Source organism: Mytilus edulis, chromosome 1 (genome assembly GCF_963676685.1).
Source record: "Mytilus edulis chromosome 1, xbMytEdul2.2, whole genome shotgun sequence".
In the NCBI taxonomy this organism is placed as follows: Eukaryota; Metazoa; Mollusca; class Bivalvia; order Mytilida; family Mytilidae; genus Mytilus; species Mytilus edulis.
Window position 1 is genome coordinate 78,435,064 of NC_092344.1, and position 24,086 is coordinate 78,459,149.

Consider the following 24,086-nt stretch of genomic DNA (forward strand, 5'->3'; position numbering starts at 1 on the left):
TGTTACTTTTTTAATTGAATTCAGACTAGTAAGTAAATGCTAGAAATTAATCATGAAAGATCACAGGAACGAATAATTTAAATTGTTTATAATATTATTGATACGCTGTTTAATGTTTTGTTTTGGGTTCTTAATGGTAATACATAAACCAATTGGGAAAACAATGATGTATTAATTATGCACAGTATAACTGTTACAAAAATCCGAAATGAAACAATTCGCAGTCATAGCAGGAAATTAACTTACATTTCTTCAAAAAAAAATAATAGCCGTCTGTTATATATATATTTTTAAGAGATTATTGTTTGGAGACCACTAAAAGAAAGTTTATCATTCAACTTATATATAATTTACACAATGATTTTATGATTAATGAAAAACGATAGATTTCAGTAATTTGTGGACCCACATTTTAGAGGGTCAAGATAATCGTGATAAATTTCAGGTATACATATATCCTTTACTTCCGATGTCATCATGGTGTAAATATAATTTATAATTTGTACAAATAGATACAATTAATACTTACTTTCATTGCATATATTTTGATACAGAAAAACCTTTATATTACCCGTATTTATTTCCTTTTTTGTGGTTTTTTTTTGGTAAACCAACTAAAACGTATTTTATCATTTACATGTAATCATTGTACAGTGGTTGTCGTCAGTTTATGTAGTTCATACGTGTTTATCGTTTCTCGTTTTTATATAGATTAGACCGTTGGTTTCCCGTTTTCGGAATGGAAAGGGTGACTGGGGAATAGAAGTATGATCACTTGATCTTCCTCCGACCGGCAGTAAAACGCTAGACAAAGTGGGGCGTCCGTTTGGCTGTGCGGGATGTATCAAGTTTGCAGCCATGTCGAGTCAGAATGGGGACGTTAAATCCGATGTCTCGTGTAAAGAGAGTGCCACGCTTTCTGCACGTTAAGAACCCTTGCAACACCTCTTTGAGGGGTCCGTAGGTGGCCTGTTGCAAGGCAAAATTTCTGTCCACTATACCCTCATTTCCCAGACCATCATCTCGGACGGCTTCTATTCAGTACAAGACCTACCTATTGTTTTTATTGTTAACCTGTTCTAGCCCTGACCATGCATGAAATATTTGCCACTGGACGTTAAGCAACCAGCAATCAATCAATAAACCGTTTGAATGGTTTTACACTAGTAATTTTTGGGGCCCTTTATAGCTTGCTGTTCGGTGTGAGCCAAGGCTCCGTGTTGAAGGCCGTGCCTTGACATATAATGGATTACTTTTATAAATTATTACTTGGATGGAGAGTTTTCTCATTGGCATTCATGCCACATTTTTATATACCTATATATTATACTAATATTCGACAAATATCCCATTCTTTCAACCTAGGCATCATTAAAAGTGTCTCTATCGACCCTTTCATATTACAACATCTGCTATACCACAGTAGAAACTCCCTGTTTCGGCCCTTCTTTACTTATAACGTAATTTCCAGCTGATATGATCCCTCCATAAAGGCACACAAATAGAGGATACCAAAGGGACATTCAAAGTCCGAGTCGAAAATAAACTGCCAACGACATGGCTAATAGACAAACAGACAAATAGACACACAGACACACAGACACACAGACACACAGACAAACAGACAAACAGACAAACAGAAGTACTTTAACAACATAGAAAACCAAAACTTTGTAACACCACCTGCTGATTTGATCACTACCCCTTGGCACCATAGAAAGAATCTATCTCTATTTTATGGTTTTTAAGATGATAGGCAAAAACGTGTAATGTTGGTAAAAATCGTCATTAAGGAGTAAATTCTCCTACAAGGAGTAGACTGATGATTTCGGATTTTTGGCCTATTTGTAGATCGTGAGTCTTGTTGACCATATGTGCTTATTTGTAGATCGTGTGTCTTATTGACCATATTTGCTTATTTGTAGATCGTGTGCCTTGTTGACCACATTTGCTTATTTGTAGATCGTGTGTCTTGTTGGCCATATTTGCTTATTTAAGGTTCTATCTATCTATCATTTTTTTCAGATAAACAACAACAACAACAACAACAATACTTTATTTTAAGAGGGTTACACAGTTAGCTATATAACTAATCTTCCCTGAGGCCCTCGTAATGAAAAATCAAACAAAACACAAACATATACTAGTACATTGCATACATACATTAGCATAAAAAGTCAAGTGTGATAATAATGTTCAATACAACTTGATAAAATGTGATGAAAAAATAAACATGATGACATGATCAGTTTTTTATATTATTTATACAGCTAGGTTGATTTCAATAAATGATCTGTTATTTTGTATTTGAAAGAATTAATATTTGTAATATTTCTTAACGGTATTGGCAAATTATTCCACAAGAATGGTCCAGAATACATAAAAGATTTTTTGAATAATTCTGTTTTTGGTTTAGGGAGTATGAGGTTTCCTTGAACAGCATTTCTCAAGGGGTACGGATTTCTGTCTGAAACATAATGAAACTTGTTAGTAAGATATGATGGGGCATCATTATTAATACACTTAAATGTCATCACTAACTTATGATATTTTATTCTCTGTTCAACTGTCATCCAGTTTAAGTGTTTGAATAAGGGTGCAGAAGGAGCGAATGGGTCTGTTTCTAGTATTAATCTAGCAGCCCTCTTTTGTAATTTTAATATCCTTTTTAAACCCTCACTGCTACAACTACTCCACACTATACAACAATAATCAATAAGTGGCAAGATATAACCATTATAGAATAATTTTCTGCAGTCTAGATTTAGAAATTTTTTAATCTTTAATAGTAGATATAGTCTAGATGATATTTTTGAGCAGATCAAGTCAATTTGGGTTGTCCATGTGAGGGAAGGGTCAATTTTAATGCCTAAAAGACTTTCGCATGTGGAAGATTGTATCACTTGATTGTTAATAGTTAAACAACTCTCATTGTAATGTGGCATTGCTCTTTGCTTCGTTCCAATAATCATATATTTTGTTTTATTTTTATTGATGAACATATTGTTATCATTGCACCATGCCTCTACACCATGTAAATCTTCTTGTACCTTTGACTGAAGAGTTTGATAACAATTACCAGAAAGATGTAAGGTTGAATCGTCGGCATATAAATCAGTGCAACAATTTTTCATATAAATAGGAAGGTCGTTGATGTATAATATAAACAGAAGGGGGCCTAATATGGAGCCTTGGGGAACACCATACTTGATATGAAGTTTTTCAGAATGAGCATTACCAATTTGTACTTGTTGAGTTCTTTCATTCAAATACGATTGAAAAAAAAGAAACAGCAGTATTATCAAATCCATAAATTTCAAGTTTTTTACAGAGGATATCATGATCTACTACATCAAAAGCTTTCTTAAAATCCAACAGGACTGCTAAGTTGATATTACCATCATTCATATCCTGTATCCATTTATCTATGATATTGATAAGGGCAGTTTGGCAAGAGTGTTCTTGTCGAAACCCAGACTGTGCTGGGTGTAAAAGATCTAATCTTTTAAGATAGGCAAACAAATGTTTTGAAACATGCTTTTCTAAAAGTTTTGATAAAACTGGAAGTACAGAAATTGGTCTATAATTTGTTGCCATGAATTTTTCACCAGCTTTAAAAACAGGGGTTACTCTTGCATTCTTTAAAACACAGGGAAATGTACTTGTATCTATTATTCTGTTAAAAATGTAAGTTAAAGATGAAGTTATGAAAGGAGCACTCAATTTTAAAATTTTTGGTCCTATGTTATCAGATCCGGTGGATTTATTAATGTCAAGTTTGATCATCTCATTAAATAGACCATTTATTGTGACTGGTGGAATTGAAAATTTTACTTGTTCTGACTTAGTAAATTTCTTTTGTACAAAATTATTTAATTTTGCATAATCATTATTTTTGCTCATACATCTGTCAGTCCTCAGGTTTTCAACACAAGATGTAAAAAACTTATTAAAAACATTACAAATGTCCCTGACATTATTAGTTTTAATACCATCTTCATTTAAAAGTTCATATGGCTTTTCTTGTTGGGATGGGTTAAGACTGTGAATACATTTCCACAAATCTTTAGATGCTTTTGAATCTTTTACCATCTTTGAATAAAAATTTCTTTTTGATTCATCGATTATGTGCTTTGTCCTGTTTCGCCAAAATTTGAACTCGGACCACATTTCTAATTTATGGTATTTTTCTCTCATTTTTCTGGCATATGCAATTTCATTATTGAACCATTCAGGTTGTTCAGATACTAGGCCGAAAATGGTAAAAATTATTACCAAGGCGCAATAACTCCAATAAGGGGCCGTCAGACAATTTTAATGTCGATATTGTCTTGCTGATCACTTTAGCTCATTAGAGTATCTCTCTCTATATACTCTAATCTCGGGCGATTTCGACCATATGGACTTATTGTAGATATGGTCGTGGTGATATATTTGGTATGTAAAGTTTCTCTTTATCTACTGTAGGTTACAGAAATCAGGCAACATGAAAAAACGGTAAAATTGGTCAATCTAGGACAATTACTCTCATAAGAAGTTGACTGACAGTTTTGAAGTAAATAGACTCTAGATATGTCTCAATATTTTGAACATTTTTGTTTCTGACAGATTCTCTCCATTCATAGTGCTCAGTCTTTGATATTATAGTCCAAACTTGCATTTTACTCTTAAGTTCTATTTCAAGCAATGTCAGTCAAGTTAATTGACAGGCTGTGTCATCGGACAAAATTTTGAAACTAGATACCCTAATGATGACTCTGGCCAAGTTAGTGTAAATTTAGCCCACTATACGTAGTTTCAGAGGAGAAGATATTGTCAAAGTTAGGCCAAGTGAGCTAAATAAAAGTTAACCCTATAGTTTTGTTTCTTGATATCAACAATTATTTAGAACAATCATTATCTATCATTTTAAAGAATATATCCGGATGATGGCAAGTTTCAATGAACCTTGCTTCAACTGAGGCATGAACTAATAGAATCTCTATATATATCCTTATTTTCTCCAATTGAAATGCAAACTATAATTTACTTAAACATTTAATTAGCTTGATAGTAATCGTGTGCTGTTGCCAATTAGGGTTTTACTTTTTAATTTTCCTACTTTCATAGGTTTCAGACAGAAACAATCCTTTCCTCCGTTTGTTAGACTGAAATTCCACGGAACCGCGTGTCTTGTCTATTTTTGCTGTTGTCTATGTTTTTTTCCCAGTGTGATAGGGGACTGCAAATTAAAGATTCACAGTTAAAGAAATGGTTTATAATCTAATAAATGTTGTTAAAAACATTAACTGCATACAGACTGTAATGTGAACTGGAACAAAAATCCATTTATAAGTAAGGGAGCTACCATTTGATTTTTATGGGGGGGGGGGGGGGGGGGGGGCTGCATTTTTTTTTAGCTGTAATCTCTGTCCTGCCTTTTTTTCACTCTGTTCCGTTCTGCCTTTTTTTTTTTTAGTTTATCCTGACTTTATTTTACCTAAATTGTCGTCCTGACTTTTTTTTTGCAAGTGTCTCATCCTGCCTTTTTTTTTTAACTCAAAACTCCTGTCCTGCCTATTTTTTCAACTTTCATCCTAGCCCCCCATAAAAATCAAATGGTAGCTCCCTAACATACAGAAAACAGGAAATACATTTTCAACAACTCCTTCTATAGATACTAGTCATTGGTCACAAACTAGCTTCTGTCCATGTTTGGTACAAATCTAGGATAGTTTAAGAAGGGTATTAATTTTTTAAAACTTTAACCAGAGTGAATATAATGTTAACTGGCAGAAAAAGTAAGCCCATTTATAGGTAAAATACGGATAAACATGATTTCTTTTTACAAAATTTACTTCTGGATACTATTTTCTGAACATATAAAACAAGTTTCTGTCCAAGTTTGTGGTAGAAATCAAGGATATTTCAAGAAATTAAAATTAAAAAAATATAACAATAACCACAGAATGATTGTTACTGGCAGAGAAAAAAACTAAGTCTATTTATAAGTAAAATACGGATAATCAGGATGTCTTTTTTTACAAAATATACTTCTGGATACTATCTTAAGAGAATAAACAAGCTTCTGTCCAAGTTTGGTAGAAATCCAGGATAGTTTAGAAAGTTATTAAAATTTCAAAAAATTTTACCCCGTAAAAACCGTTCAGTCAATAACCACAGAGTGAATATTTGTAGACTCCACCGCCGACAGAATGTAGGATCGCTATGTCTCGCTTTTGCGACAAAACTCGCATGCTCGACAAAAATCGTCGTTAACGCACATATTTTGATTTTCGAAACAAATAATATGAAGATTGGCAAATTTATCGCTACAATAACGGGACATTAATATGTGAGATGAATATAACAAGCCACATTTTACTCATTCGTGTGCAGTATTTTGAAAATCATATTGATTCACACTGTATTGGAAATCAGACATTGACCTATGTATATTCGTTTTTCATGGTACATGTAAATGCAGCACGATATCATGCTCTCTTTGTGCTTGTTCTTAACTATTCATTTATGTTTACCGTTTAGTCTATCAAATAACAAGAATATTATAATTTCTTGAATAGAATAACAGCCACGTACTTGATTTGGAAAGGGGGTAAACAAAATATATTGCATACCAATATTTCATTATACATGTATAACATTAGGCGTCGGTCCGACGTTCGTAAACTCTTCACTTATTAAACATCTACCTGAAAACCAGTATCCATGTTTCATGAAAGAGAAATTCCGTTAGTTTTGCATTGCTGAAGCATATATTTAAAAAAGATCTTTACATGTCATTTTTCATATCAAATGTATTATCAGACCTTTTTATGCTCGATTTGAGATCTTAAGTTTATTGTTCAACAAGGCTGTGGTCAAACAAATTTTATGAGTAGTTTTAATACCGAGGGTGTGCCTTGTTTTGTTAGTTCTCATTGGTTTAAAGTTTGAAGACCCTTCATTTTTGGCCATTGGAAAACTTCCCGCCAAAGTGTTTCAAATAGCACTTTGTCTTCAAACGAACAAGATGGACACAATTTACAGAAGCAAAAGATTTACGATGTAAACTTTTAAACTGTTCGTGAAGCCACACAAACCCAAGGTAAATATTCACCCATTGATACGCTTCCCGAGATTATTTTCATTATATGGATCATTCAGAACACAGCTTTTAAAATCTTTTCTCAAAAATTTTGGATATGAAAACAAGACCATCTGAAGAAATTTGAGAAGCTGGCTCGTGTTCATTTATCGTTCTGAATATGCATGAAATATTTGCCACTGGACGTTAAGCAACCAACAATAAACTAGACTGGGTTGATGCAGTCATGATTTGTCAACTTTGCAATAGCAAATAAATTGATGTTTGTAAAAGTCACACCAACTGAAAAGGAATATTCATTAATATAGATAGAAAAGTTTTGAAAATTCTTATTTTTATTTTTTTCGTATTTTACTGATAAATGGACTTAATATTTTTTTAGATGCAGCCTGGGGTTGAAGTGTAGCCTATATATGATTAAGCTATATTTCAAAAGGTAGAAGAACTTGATTCTTCACATCTGTACTTGATCCACTTTTTAGTTTATCAGTTTTCGTGTTCAAACTTAAAAAGGAGTATGTTCGATAAGGTCCTAAAATGGCCCACTTTTTTAGCGTAAATTTCAACTTCGGATTTATTGACCAATATCACGATAAATTATAGCTAATACATTGACTAGATAGGATATAAGCCATTTTGTTTAAAATTTTACGTTTCTGCGTTTCATTATGACGTCACAAGTTGTACTCATATTGATTTTTCACGAAAAAATCAATGAAAATGGGTAAATTTCCAAAGATTATTTGACAGGAAACATAGAGCGCATACGTCGACAACAAAGATCTTTTAAAATAATGTTTGTGAAGACATTTAATATGTCTTATTTGAATTTTAAGCTTGTCGACGCCTGCGCTCTATTTTTCCTGGTCCTTTATTTGGTTGAAATACCGCTGATTTTGTCAAATTTCACCAAAATCCCTTAACTTGACCGTTTTGGAATGTAAAAATCGTTGTGTTAGAATTAAACTTTGACAAAAACAGCTCTGTTTAACTTTTTCACATGTCTTTAAGGCAACTTAAAACAATTATTGTCTTGTAACCATGAACTTTATAATTGGGGCCAAATATGGCACTTACCGAACTTACTCCTTTGAATGCAGGTTCTTTGAGCCTCATGCTTCAGATTTTACTGTTCTTTAACAAGTTAAAAAGAATTCCCTTGATGGCAATTCTTTGTTATCTGAGCAAAATTCAGTTACATATTATTTTGCAATACTTTTGTCAGGTGAAAATATTTGGCTACATGGCTGGTTAGCGAGTCAAGTGTGAAGTGAGTAAATTTGAGTGTAAATTATCATGTGATCAACAGGTTTGAATTGGGCTTCATTTTAGTTTAAATTGATCTTTACTTGGACAAACCCCTGTGTTTTTCCTTAAAAATTTTGGGGACATCAAATGAGTTCAAAGTTATGGAAGAATTAAGGTATCATTTATTTATCATAAATTCTGTTTTGTTTGATTTACTACTAGAGATGTAAAACATCTTTTTAATGTCTGTGCATGTCTATATATACAAGCTTTACTTGAGTTACAGCGTAGAGCTTTTACTTTAACCATTTAAAATTCATGATTGATTGTTGGTTGAATAATGTCCAGTGGCAAATATAACAAGAAGAATAGAGCTCACATTCATGTATCTGTCTAGGGAACAATTAACAGTTTAACCAATCAAATTTGGGTAAAGTTTTTGAACTAGTTGGCAAAACTTACTGAAAACGTCTATGTTGAAAACCTTGTATTGTTGGGTCAATAGACTCAAAAATATTGAGTCTATGGAAGCAACATTGCTAAATCAAAAAGATTTCCAACAAAACTTTAGGGAAGGTATGGGTACAGTGAACACACATACTTTTTTGTTTGCAACATATTTTCTGGAATAATTTCAAAAATAAATGTTTCTTTTCAGTACTTTGACACTACAAACTTAGTCATCTAAAATCTAAATTGGTATTCAGATGCATCTAGGAAAGCAAGACAGTATATCAACTTCATTTCACAAACATGTTGATTTTCCCTTGATACAGTAGACCAAGTGAATACAGGTAAAGTCAAATAGTTTATTACAAAACTTGATCAATTTTATTTTTAACATTCAGGATTACTAGCAGGTTTATCTGATAATATATTGTACTATATTATGTATATTAACAATTAGATTGCAAGTTTCTGTGGTGATCTAAACTAAATATACCTAAATTTTTGTTTCATAATTGTTTGAGACCGAAAGCTTCTGGATTAGTTGTTTGATGATGAATTTCTCCAAAACTTCTTTTTGATAAACTTTTCTCAGATTTGACTACTATTATGATTTGGACATTAAAGTATAAAGCAGTATTCATCTTTGATAGACCTAGGGCTACAGTTTAATAGGTAAACAAAGAACATGCACACAGGAATATCCATCCAGAACACAAAATCAGTACATAGACAGCATAAATAAATGAACAAAAGAAAGGAACAGTGCTTTTATTGCTGTTCTTCATCTCATACATAATCAATTTGCACAAAATTTATCATTTTCACTCAAAAGTTTGAATATTAAGTTTTAAAAAAAAATTAAATGTGAAAATATACTTTTTGTTGCTATTGATATACAAGTCATTTTAACAGACATACATTTTATCAATGAAATTTATCATTATAAGTTATATATGGTAATATAAGTTAAGTACTCTTTTTTAGCTCACCTGGCCTGAAGGGCCAAGTGAACTTTTCTCATCACTTGGTGTCCGTCGTTGTCGTCTGTAGTCTGTCGTTGTTCACTCTTACAAAAAATCTTCTCCTCTGAAAATACTGGGCCAAATTAAACCAAACTTGACCACAATCATCATTGGGGTATCTAGTTTTAAAAATGTGTGGTGACCCGACCAACCAACCAAGATTTATAAAGAATGATAAATAATATAGAGTTTTAAGTTCCATTCTTTCATATTTATTAAAAAGAAATGATGTTTTAGAGGAGCCAACAACTGAGCAGAGAGCAGAAGAGAGATTGATGACCTTGAAGAGTAAGCAATGAGAACAGTAAGACAGCTGTTAAGTATATCTGGGGTTACCAAATATTATGGTAAGAACCTCATCTATAATCAAACTTGGTAAGTATTCTTTTTGTTGGTTAGATATTATGCATCATTATGAAAAAAGGGGGATGTAGGGTATAAATCAACAAGGCAGCTACCCAATGAAAATAAATAACCAAAGACATCTACAGGTCTTCAACTAATTAGACTGATGTTTATACAATACATGAACTTGTAAATCATCCAAAGTCTAAAAGATTTGTGAATAAAATGAACAGACTAACAAGTAACTTACATACACCAATATCTGACCTAAGCACATGAGCATGTTGCAGGGTGAAACTTTTTTATATAAAGCCCACCCTTTTTATGCAATACCTAACCAAAATACGAAATTTCATACAGAAATCTTTTTCAAATTGAAGGGTTTCAAATTTTGAATAAGCTAATTTGTTCTTTAAAAAAAAAAAAAGCCAGATGCAATTAACAAACAACAAAATATTTGGAAATCTTGACTCCCCCGCAAGAGAAAATGCCACTCTTATTATTGAGGAAAATGGCCACTACCTCAATGGTCTTTAAAATTAATTCAGTTGCTCTGGTCATTTTTCAAAATTTAACAAGTAAATGGAGTTGTTTTGATGAAGCTTACCTTTAATCAATGGGAGATAACTGTGACCACATGGATCATAATTCTGAAAACTTATCCTGAAATCCTGGGCATAAAAACTCGAAATCCTGAGGTCCCAAATTTAAATAAATTTAAATCTCGACATCCCGAAATTCCAAAAAAGAATTCCAGGATCTTGAAAGGGTCAATCCTGACATCCTGAGCTTAAAAACACCCAATCCCATGGTCCCAATAAAGGTCCTATCCCCCCTCATATCTTTAATTGATAACTAAGATAAAAGAAATACAGAAATTGTTAACATTAAATTGCCTTTTGCCATGCTTACATCAACAAAAGATTTTTTTTTCATTTTCCAAAATAATTCCAAGGCTAAAGATGTAGGATGCCATTCTTCTAACAAAATACCACAGCATGGAGACCCAAATCAGCACACTAAAATGTCCAATGTGTGTCCTACATCTTGAAATAAATATCATTTTATAAATGTTCAAATATCTTCAAAAACATTTAATATTATTTTTTTTACTCATTTCTACTCTGTTGAGACTATTTCACTAGCACTGCACTTTGACTTTGACTAAGACAAACAAAATGTTTATTGAAGTTGAATGGCCTTAGTTGTGGACATGGAAAGCATTTTGTCATTGTTGGTTGTTTCATGGGGTTTGACCTCTTGAGTCATAAAGACCTTATGTATGTTAGTTTAAGTGAAATGTTCAATGCATTGTCAATGCTAAACATTTGATTGACTTTGACTGATTTTTTTTTAGTTTCTGAAGAGTATAAATGAGTTTGAACAAGGTGCAGCATAACTTTTCTACATGATAAAAAGATTTGATTTTAATATTTTCACCAAATTTACTGATGATAGCAAGGCTTATGGTTTGTGCAATACTAGAATATGCTTTTTTCACATGGAGCTTGTCACTTTCACTCAAAAAACATTAAAGAATTCATCAAATTTGTAAAGCTAAGCTTAAAGCTTTAAATGTAATACACATAGGAGCTTGAAATTGTTAAAAAAAAATTACTTAATTATCTTGTGTATTTCTGTCAGCTTCCATTCACTTTTTAAAAGTTTGAAAAAATACATTAAGAGGCATTTGCTATAAAAAAAAAAAAGACAATAAATAACAGCACTTCATTTTTGATGAACATAAATTAAAGTGGAATAATGAAGTTATGACCTGCAATTAGCAAGTAGATATAGGAAGATGTGGTGTGAGTGCCAATGAGACAACTCTCCATCCAAATAACAATTTGTAAAAGTAAAACTATTATAGGTCAATGAATGTCCTTCAACATGGAGCCTTGGCTCACACTGAACAACAAGCTATAAAGGGCCCCAAAATTACTAGCGTAAAACCATTCAAACGGGAAAACCAACGGGTAGCAGTCTGTTTAGTTAAATTTTGTAAAAATGAGCTAAAAACTTTGCATATTTATTATTTTTTTCAAAGACTATAATTTAACCTCATTTTGGTCTGTATGCATGCAACATTTAATAGGTACCATTGTAGTAGAAGGTTGCTCAGCTTGGTCAGATAATAAAAAGAACAGAATGTCAAAATAAAAAAATGAAACAAGGGAGCCACCGCACACAACAGGTTTGGTGACTGGTTTTTCCAACAAAAAATATGAAACTTATACAAAATTAAAAATAATGTCAGAGACAACAACCCAACCAAAGAGCAGAAAACAGCCGAAGGCCACTAATGGCTCTTCAACTCAACCAGAAAATTCAGCATCAGGAGGCAGGCTTCAGCAGGCCCTACACAAAACTGTGTACTAGTTCGGTAAAAGTGGATGTCATACGAAACTCAAAAACATTTAAATGAACTAAAATTAAAAAACATACAAGACTAACAAAGGCCAGAGGCTTCTAACTAGAGACAGGTGCATAAATACAGTGGGTTAAACAGGTTTGAGAGATCTCAACCCACACCTATACCTCTAGGAGCCAATGTAGAAAAAACAAACACACAGCAATTCACACAGTAAAGCTCATTTAAAAAGAAGTCTGTGTCCCATGTCAGAAGAGGTAACATAAGAAACAGACTAACTTAGCCAAATGGCAATAGTTTTGGTATTTTTACAGCAGTTACAATGCTTTTCATGGAAAAATAAAGTAAAAAAAGTTGATTAAAAAAAAAAAAAATACTTAAAAAAATAAGGTTTCATTGATTTTATTCTTATATGCCCGTATGTAATTTTGTATATGTATTTCTATTTCATTTCAGAGTTCACCAACAGATGTTTAATTCTAAAATTTTGATTTTTGCAGATTGCAGCAGGGGGATGTTACAGTCATAGACCTTGAATAGACTCCGTTGTACTAGACCAGGGAGGGTAGCGCATAGTTTCCGCAGCACTATACAATAGTAACAAGATCACTCTACCATGAGCTTGTTAAAGGGCCCGTTTGATGAAAGTGACACCAACGTTCTCCAAAAGACTACAGATTTTTTTTGCAGATGCAGCCGAGAGGATGTTTCAGTCATGGACCCATTTGATGGAAGTGACACCAACGTTCTCCAATACTAATAATTTACAATTTGTTTTTGTTTTAGATGCAACCTCAGTCATAGACCTAGAGTATGGCTATGGTGTAACAGATGAAGAAAAGTGGCATATAGATTTCTGTATGTCCATTTCTTTGTATAAAAGTGACAAATTACTAATCTTTCTTATTTATATCCATTTCAGAGTTCTTACAAAGATGTATAGGTATACAATATTTATTATTTTTGTCTTTTTGTGTGTTTTTGTCAATGAGAGAAAACATACAGAACAAATCAATCAGAAGTATTTTAAAACTGGTGTAATTTGAGACAGAACACCCTGGAACACAAAAAATATCCTACCTCACAAAATTTAACACGACATCTTATTTTCACCTTTTTTCATTGAAGCAGCACACACAGTGTAATCAAGAATGTATGCATGTCCTTGAACATCTAGAAATAGAATATCTCTAAAAGTAAACAGTCCGGTATAATGATCAACAAGAGCTACACTAAAAATAAAGTTAAAAAAGTTAATTTAAAAAAAACATATATTTAATTTTTCGAAATTTACCTCAAAGAAAAGAAAATAAAGTTTATTTGATTTAATTCTTATATATGTGTAATGTTGTAAATTTATTTATGTTTCATTTCAGAGTTCACCAACAGATGTTTAATTCTAAAATTTTGATTTTTTGCAGATTGCAGCAGGGGGATGTTACAGTCATAGACCTTGAATAGACTCCGTTGTACTAGACCAGGGAGGGTAGCGCATAGTTTCCGCAGCACTATACAATAGTAACAAGATCACTCTACCATGAGCTTGTTAAAGGGCCCGTTTGATGAAAGTGACACCAACGTTCTCCAAAAGACTACAGATTTTTTTTGCAGATGCAGCCGAGAGGATGTTTCAGTCATGCAACGTTCTCAAATACTAATAATTTACATTTCTTTTTTGTTGTAGATGCAACCTCAGTCATAGACCTAGAGTATGGCTATGTTGTAACAGATGAAGAAAAGTGGCATATAGATTTCTGTATGTCCATTTCATTGATGGAAGTGACAAATTACTAATCTTTCTTCTTAATATCCATTTCAGAGTTCTTACAAAGATGTATAGGTATACGGTATTTATTATTTCTGTTTTGTGTATTTTTGTCAATGAGATAAAAACCCATAGAACAAAACCAATCAAAGTATTAACTGGTATTATTTGAGACAGAACACCCTGGAACACAAGAAGTATCCCACCTCACAAAATTTAACACATGAGACATCTTACTTTCACCTTTTTTGAATGAAGCAGCACACTGTAATCAAGAAGTTATTCATGACCTGGAACATCTAGGAATAGCATATCGCTAATAGCATTTCTACAATTATCCTAAAAATTCATACAGTCGGATACAATGATAAACAAGAGATACACAAAAAAGGAATATACCAAAGGGCCAATATTAAACCATGTGGTGAAAAAAGACAAGACAACACATAACCAAAAGAAATGACAGAAAATCGTCTACACTGATAACAAAATATTGTACAGCAACAACCCAACCAAAGACCTGAGAGGTTCTCAAGCACAGAGTACCAACCAAAACAAAGAACAGGCATGAACTATGGCAAAGAGCACAAACCCAACCAAACTTAAGAGCCAGGGATGATCTCAGGCACCAAGCACCAACCTTTCCAAAGACCAGGGATGATTTCTTGCACAACTCACAATTCTTACCAAAGACCAGGAATGATCTCCGACACCAAGCACCAACCAAAATAAAAAAAAGGGTGATCTTAGGTACCACAGAATGGTAGCAAGTATTTGATATGTTAACTTATTTACTAATTGTTTAAGTTAAATGTTGTTTTTTCATTCTTTGCTCCATTTTTTCTATCAAAAATTGTCAAAATGCAAAATGAATTTTTATGTGTTTTTTCATCTCTTTCTTCAAAATGTTTTATTTAATATAATAAGTAAATAATTTCTTGAATAGAAAAAAAAATGGAAATGTTAATTTACCTTAATCAACGAATGAAAAAAGAAATGTTCAAACCTTTTTCATGCATAACCAAATTATTAAATGTGTTAGATAAAAGATTATAAATAACAAATTTCTATATTTTTTGGAGTAAATTAAGATATGCTTCTATGAATTTTTACAATTGAACGGTTCCAAAATTTAATAATGTTTCTTTTTTTAAAGTGAAATAACAAATAATGACTCGGGTTTACATGAAAACACTGATATCTTGAATTACAGTAGCATAGGTGGATTAAGGGAGCCTTGCCCCCCTTTTGTGGGAAGATTATATAAGGTATAACTGTAGCATGACTGGAGCGGGCCCCCTCATGAAAAGTTCTGGATTCGCCACTGAGTAGTGAAATAAAAATTCACTAAATTAGAAGGGGAGGTAACTCATATGAAATGAGGGTTTCGATACGATATGGTATTTCAACTAATAGACGCAATTTTGCTCTAAATTTGTGAAGTAAAATTCAGGTACACTATGCCAAGATCGAAAATTCATGTATATTTTACTCTTGGGAAAGTTGAGGGGGTACATTATTAAACCTAGGGTTTTTTATTATTGATATATACTGCTTAAATGTGATGCTATCTGAATTGAAATCTGTTTGCCCAGGTGAAAAAGCCTCCTCCACTATTTTATGGTAGAAGCATTTAGTAATTGGGAAAATGTGATTGAATTTAATTCTGAATTTCTGAAATTAGTTAATCTTTATATATAAACAAAATCATTTATGATTATCACAAATATTCACCATCAAAATTTTTAACAATGTTTCTGGATTATGAAGAGCCATTTTTAATTATAAAAGTTTTCCTCATGTTATTTATTACAGAAGCCAAATGATCATTTGATTAATAATAGCCAAGTACATAACACCTTCTTCTTTATTCTCATAATTAAAAAAATATCAAGATAAATATGCCAATATAAATCAAGGTGGTACTTGTTACATTTTTGTTGGTGGATTCTTAAATAAGTTTCATTTAATATTTAAAAATTAACAATGTATTTTCCTTTAGATCATATTCAGTTTGAATACATAAATGACAGTATTTTTAGTATGCATTTCATGAGAATAAGGTAGTTAGAATTTTGACCGAAAAAAAAATTAAAAAAATTCGGGCATTCAATAGTGATGTATAGATACAATTTAGAAAGTACTATAAAAACTGGAAATTAAATAAAAACTCAGAAAGAAGATTGATTTGATTTGATTACAACAAACACAAAAAGTGTCCCCGATTATTAAATCATTGAACAAAATTTTCTTCTTGAATGCAGTAAAATGATTTGCCCATCAATTTCAGTAGTTCAATTTGTCATACTTTAATATGCAACAACAGTCGAAGCTTAAAAAAGCGGTTGGAGATTAACCCAGAGTGGAAAGCCCGCTTATTGATTTGTTTATGATATTTTGTCAAATTGATTAATGCAGAAATGGTGATAGTTGAAATAACTTTAGATGAGGTTTATTAAGTTGTAAAACGTTTTAGGTCTTGATCAACTGATATTAATATTTCATTTTTAAACATTGTCTTGTTTGCATTGCCAGTGCTTTTGGGTGGTTGAAATTGGGTTTGCAAAGCAATTCATGCAATTTTTGGTGGTACACCAGTTGAAAAGGATAAAACCTGAAATTTCAGATTTGTAATTAAACAATTTCCCCAATTATTTTACTGTTTTCAATACATCTTGATTGTCAAATTGGAAAATAACAAAGTACATTTGTACTTGAAACTAAATTTAGGTCATAGTCATCTGCATTTAAAATTTCATAGCTGAACATTATTGTTCATCTTGAAAGTTGTTTTTGAAGATTAAACAAATATCAAATTATCATTTCAGAAATACATTGAGCTTTGAGCGCTGCGTCTCTTACTAACATATAACATAGTTTCTTTTTGGTGTAGCTTTCAGTAGTTAGGGTCTGGTTATTTCTTCTGTTTTTTCATTGTTCTTTGGATGGTGTTATGGTTTTCAAGTGTTCTGCTTTCAAAGGAATCTTCATATGTAATTCTGAAATGAAAGTATTTGATATTTGTACGGTCATTTAAATATTAAAAAAAAACAATTTGGAGCTTAAAGCTACTTTAAACTTTTTATAATTTTTGAAACAATGTCAAAAGCAAATGTCTTAAATCAAATTCTAAATTGTATTTGACATATTATGACATATTGGAAACGAAAAAATGTATATTTGTATCTTAGATTGAATTCAAATACAGTATTGTGAAAAATGTCCCAAAATGTTATTTACTTGAGCGTCAACAAAATTATTTCAGGGTATCTGTTTCTTTAAAGCACTTATTGGGAACAAGGTAATGGTGAAGTAAAAGTAACATTTAAAAATTATAATCTAATTGGATGTATCTCTTATCTATAAAAATCACTTAAATCTTTAACCAAATGGGAAAGCAATTAATTAAATCATTTCACACACCCCCTAAAAAAAATTTCATTCTGAGTTATCTAAAACTATCATCATTTCCCAGAGAAATTTAAATAATCATCCCTAGCGTTAAATGGTAGTAAAATCTATTTTGCTTCAGATATCTCATTCTTGGGTTAATTTTTCAACTCTAATCCCCAATAATATGCTTTCATTCAGACATATTACAAATTCTCCATACAAATCCCAAAAAAATAATCTTGTGAAAAACTAAAATTTGTGGTTCTCATGAAAAATAATAAAAAAAAAAAACTGTCAATAATAATGAATCCACAGTATTCACTTTTTGCTTTTTTTGTAATCAAGTTTTATCATTAAGCCTCAAATGTTGTATATAAGCAACATTTGTTGTTTGTTTCTTGGTCTTTACACAATTGAAATCTATTACTTTTAAGCAAGGGAGATAACTTGTTTCAAATTTTAATTTTATGATGAAAATTCTTAAAATAATTTTTTTTAGGCTATTTGTTTATGTCTTCTTTGTCCATTCAACATCATATTTTTCTAAAATTAGTGTAATTTTTATTCGATTTAAAAATATTTAGTAACCATTTGGTTTATAATTATCAGTACATAATTGACAACTATTTTCTATTTAAACCTTTTCATCACATTTAACAATGGCTCATCATGATTTGTAGATAAGATTTTGACATTTCTTTTCGAAATTCCCCTTAAATTTCTTTCAAAAATTGCACACAATCAGTTATATTAACCAAGCAGGTTCCAATTGGATCATGTACCATACTTTGAGGGCAGTGGCAGATTCAGAGGGTGGGAGTTTTGGTGTTGGATCCCCCTTTTTGTCGAGCCTTTGATTTTAGTTGAAAAAGTGAGACATAGCAGTCCTACATTCCGTCATTGGCGTCGTCCTTGGCAGCATCAAGAAATATTCACTCTTTGCTTAAAGTTTGAAATTTTAATAACTTTCTTAAAAACTCTCCTTGATTTATACCAAGCTTGGACAAAAGCTTGTTTATGATCATAAGATAGTATCCAGAAGTAAATTTTGTAAAAATAAAATTCCATTTTTTCCGTATTTTACTTATAAATGGACTTAGTTTTTCTGCGAGGAAACATTACATTCACTCTGTGGTTAAAGTTTTAAAATTTATAATAACTTACTTAAATTCTCCTTGATTTGTACCAAGTTTGGACAAAAGTTTGTTTATGGTCATAAGATAGTATCCAGAAGTAAAAATAAAATTCCATTTTTTCTGTTTTTCACTTATATATGGACTTAGTTTTTCTACAAGTTAACATTACATACAGTCTGCTGTTAAAGTTTTTTAAACATTTATTAGATTCATAAACTATTCTGGATTTTTATCAAACTTGAACAGATGCTTCTTTCAATCAATAAGATTGACATATTTTGGTTCCTATAGGTCCTTCATCAGGATTGAAACTAAAGGAGAGTACAGAATTCTGTAATGTTAATTTGCATTTGACAATGACACCATCAGGATAAATTACAAATAGGGAGTGAACGTAGATGTGAACTTTAACTGGATCAAGAATGTTAAATAAAATATGTTTTTGTAAATTTGGACGACATTTGAATTGCAATTATGTACCATTTACAATGCTGGATGTAGTACAGACTTGCTTACCGTACTATTTCAACATGGAAGAAGTATGTTTGTCTGAGCGAAGCCAATTGGAAGCATGTACCTCTTAGTGAAGCTAATTGGGAGCACATACCCTCTGTCTTGTTGCGAAGCTGATTGGAAGCAGTACATATATACCTGTCTGCTAAAGCTAATTAGAAGCAGTACCCCCGGCAGAGTGGTCCCAATTAGAGGCAGTAACTCTGAGCGAAGCCAATTGGAAGCATGTACCTCTGCAAAATTTGATTAAACACTATTCAACAAATTTTATGTAACATTCTTTTTAAACTCTACTCCCATTATTACCTTCTTTATTTTTTATTTATTATTTTTCCTCCTGTTGACATTGTGAAGTGCAAATTGTCACCACCATTTTTTACTCTTTAGTTTTTATTCTGATGAAGGTGCCATAGAAATTAAAACATGCCAATATATAGTTTAATTACTCCAACAATCCCTGAAGTATTGTTATAAGAATTATCATAAGTGAATCTTTTATAGACAATTCAAATAAAAAAAATACTATGCATTTTGCTGATTATATATTTTACTGGGAATTAATGTAACTGTAAATGTAAAATACCATTAATACTTTTTGTCCATCCTTCAAATTTAGTTGAAAAAAATGAGACCTATCCATCCTACATTCTGTCAGCGGCGTGGCGTCTTCGTTGGTGATCACAAATATTCACTCTTTGCTTAAAGTTTTTGAAATTTTAATAACTTTCTAAAACTATTCTGGATTTCTTCCAAACTTTGACAGAAGCTTGTTTATGATCATAGGATAGTATTCAGAAGTAAATTTTTTAAATAAATCAAATTAATTTTTCCATATTTTACTTATAAATGCCAGGATACAATACATTCACTCTGTGGTTAAAGATTTTAAAATTTTAATAACTTCTTAAAATATTCTGGATTTGTAACAAACTTGGACAGAAGCTTGTTTACGATCAAAAGCTAGTATCTAGAAGAAAAAATATTTAAAACTTTGTTCCTGTTTTTTTGTATTTTACTTATAAATGGACTTAGTTAACCTTAAATACAATCTGAAGTTAAAATTTTTAAAACTTTTATTAGATTCATAAACTATCCTTGATTTTTACCAAACTTGGACAGATTAAGCTTCTTACAATCAAAAGATAATATCTAGAGGAATATTTTTATTGATTTTTTTCCCCACATTTTTGTTGAGCCTGGGATCTACAGCAAAAGTCGTCGAGACACTGGATTCTGGGGAATCGTTACAATTTTTTTGATGATCAATGCAATTGAATCAGAAAATAAACTAGTTTGAACCCTGCCTTTTATCCTGGGTGGGAGCCCCCTCTCTTTAGAAATGGCTTGAACCACCCCTGGGGGTTTAAATAATTGCTTTTTTATCATTTGAAGATGGAAAAAAACTATTTACGTTATTACATGGGATTTGTTTCCTCTACAAATGGCCTAAAAGAGCTGTTTCCTGTCTGTGTATTGACTGGAGCTAGTTTTGACTGTTATCCTCCATTTAAGGAACCAGTCATTCCAAGAGTTACCTTGTGCTAGTCCATCTCTATTATGTCAAGATATCAGTGATTTCTCTTCTTTTCTCATAGAGGTTTTTGGAAGCAGTCTTATGAAAAACAAAATTTTGACATCACCAATTAATATGATACATGTATCAAACTTGATTTGGGAACAAAAATGTTTCTTTTGAATTGAAAATTTTGGAACTTTTTTCTTCAGTTATTAAAGTTTAAAATTTAATGATTTTTATCACATGCAATTTGAATTTGGACAATTGTTTTTTTATTCTAAAGAATCAGCATTTTTTTACCATTTCTTTAGTTCATGAAAAGATTTTCTACTTCATACCACTGTTTTGCATTTTATAAATTTTTATTTTATATTTTCAGTGTTTCTTGTACCATCAAAACTTCAATGAAAGATTGCACTCATTTTGAAGTTGTGTAACTCCTAGTATGAAATTGTTTGAGGAATTTTCCCCACTTTTATTAAAATTTACAGACGGTACCAGTTTTGTGTAATTATAACTACTGCAGTTTGAAATGTTTATAATTTTTCTATTTTTTCTTGAATTGGGAGCTTTTTATCTAAAATCTTTTTAAGAAGGTAACAATTTTTGTTTCGAACTCATATCTTTAGAACTCTCATAATGAGCATTCAAATTGATTAAGATTAATTGTCATCACCAATTTTTGACCTTTTAAAATTCCATATACTGTATTTAAATTTCAGTATTTAAAAGACCATTCTCCATTGTTAAAGGAAAAATATGAATTTGCACAACTGAGCTACTTCAGGCTATGGTCAATTTTTGGAGTATAATTTTCATGCTTATGATGTGCATGATGATAAACTTAAAAGAAGAGATATTTTATTAAACTATGCTTCAAAATATAAGAAAATGTTTGTGATTTACAGGTGTTAGCCAATTACTATTCTGTTCTTTTTTTATAACCCCTTATTTTAGGTCTTTACATATTAGATGTCTTTAAACTAATATAAGAGCTATTATTTAGAGCTCTCTAAATAAAAGAAAATACAGGTTACCAATTTAAAAGCACATCTGGTATTTTTACTGTATTTTATGTATGAATTAAAAATATTATTTGTATATTACATTGAGAATTACTTTAACTGGAATGAATGGAAAAAGAAAATATTGTGAGATGCGAGAACATTCTTGGGACAATTGTACACTTGATAAAATACAATGGAAAGGACATTTCGTTAAGTGCATAAATTGGATTCAGTGAACTGACCAGCACAAAGAATTATGTTGAAAAGCATGAAGAAGTAACCATGGTAGCAGCTCCAAGGAAGATGGTTAAATAAATCTTCAACCAAGTCTGAGGCTTTACCAAAAAAATAAGAAGGCAAGTTTAATTCAGTCAAACAAGTTCTATACATTCTATACATTATTTGATAAAAAGTATATATTTAGGGCATACAACGCAGTTACAGTGGAGAAAGTGATGTTGCTAACGTAAAATGTTATTTTTTGCCTTTCAATGGGAGATAACTCATTGTAAAATATGCAGATGATTTACCTTTATGAACAATAAAATATGTTTAAACCATTATTTTTGTGGAGTTGAAAATTTATAAGACTTTTTTTTTATTTTTCATCTTTTACATTGATTTTACAGTTATTGATGTTATACTTTTGTGTACACGTAGTCAGAAATCCGAAATATTGGTAAATGTAGGGGAAATGGAAATATAAAGTATATAAATTGTCAATTTTTATATTTTAGGTTCTTTCTGTGAGATGTTTTTATGGTGTGGGAATAAGACTTGGGGGTCTAATACAGCTAATATATAGGTGGGTACCAGTATACAGTTTCGAAAAGAAGAAAGAAAAAAAAGATAAATGTAGTACATGTATAAAAATAATTAGATCCATTTTTTACTTTCCTTGCCTTGAAATAATCACACTAAATTTCTATTATTTCTACCCTCTCTTTTGATATCAGTACAAATACAATGTATAGTGTAAATTGAAAGATCTAACAGGATTATTTGGTTTGTTATGTTGTTGGATTGCTGTCTAGTCAATATGTTCTCAACATCTAGTACACGAATATAACCCATTTCTTTTTAATTTTGATACAGTAACAAGTGATCCTTTTAAACCATTTTATTAATAATATGACAACATTTTATATTTCAGATTTAGCTTCACAGCTTGTCTGTAAGGATTGAAGTTGGGAATAGGCATTGGAGCTGGCTTTTATGGTAAGAATCAGTACATAAATTAATGAATTATTCAGCAAAGAGCATGTACAAATCTAGTTCTTCATTATGCTAAGAAGTATTATACTTTAATTATGCAGAGAAGTAGTATACTTTAATTTTTCTTAAAACTATAATCGTATATATAATCTGGAAGGAGGACATTAGGAGGTATGAAGATAAATAAAGGAAATAAAAAATTATACTGTTACTTAGAAAATTGGTTTTCTAAAATTGTCCCCATACATAAAGTAAAGAAGATCATTGTCAATGAAAAAACTCTCCCAGAGACCAAATGACATGGATGTAAGCAACTTATGGTCACTGTATGGCCTACAACAATGAGCAAAACATATACTTTTCAATTAACTATGAAACAGAAAGTAGGCGACATGAAAAAATGTGAAACAATTCAAACAAGAAAACCAACAGCTAGATTTGTTTTAGATTTATGAGTTTGACTGTCCCTTTGGTATCTTTCGTCCCTCTTTTATGATGAAACAATGAAATAATAACAAATATGTTGGACAACAATCAACTACTTGTCATCCCTTGTTTGCTAAAGAAGACTGGTTGTTTGTAAATTCATGTCTACACATCACTTTAAAACAAAGTAAATCAATTTCTATGCATCATCAGTGCAATAACCAGTTACTGATTCCTTTGCATTGAATATTGTTCTGACAGATATTAGAATGCATATTTCTTTTTCAGGTGAATTCAACTGTGGCTGCAGGAAATTATTGTGCAATACGACTGAAACAAAAAAAAATGTAATTCAGACTATTTTTGTGTATGTTGTTTGAAAAAATGTTTATAATTTTTATCACAAAAAAAAATAAAAAAATAATATGTACAGATTCTCCATTTTCAGCAAGACTGGAAGTTGTATGCTAAATTAATACTTCAGAATTTTACAATATTACTTGTAGAACTACTTGAGACTATCTTAATAATGGTCCATGTGTATTCAAAACATTTCCAGTAGGTAAAGAATGGAGAGTCTAAAAAAAAAAAA

The 24,086-nt window shown here is 31.2% G+C and overlaps 2 long non-coding RNA genes across 2 annotated transcripts; both read left to right on the forward strand.

Annotated features, from left to right (window-relative positions):
- Positions 1-6,890: 6,890 nt before the first annotated feature.
- LOC139490802 (uncharacterized) lies at positions 6,891-17,463 on the forward strand. The gene is made up of 4 exons (XR_011656418.1): positions 6,891-7,087; positions 8,994-9,129; positions 10,045-14,218; positions 14,253-17,463. It is a non-coding gene; the product is annotated as an uncharacterized lncRNA (long non-coding RNA).
- Positions 17,464-19,080: 1,617 nt separating this feature from the next.
- On the forward strand, positions 19,081-24,021 carry LOC139490817 (uncharacterized). The gene is made up of 4 exons (XR_011656422.1): positions 19,081-22,209; positions 22,591-22,658; positions 23,007-23,071; positions 23,783-24,021. It is a non-coding gene; the product is annotated as an uncharacterized lncRNA (long non-coding RNA).
- Positions 24,022-24,086: the final 65 nt, after the last annotated feature.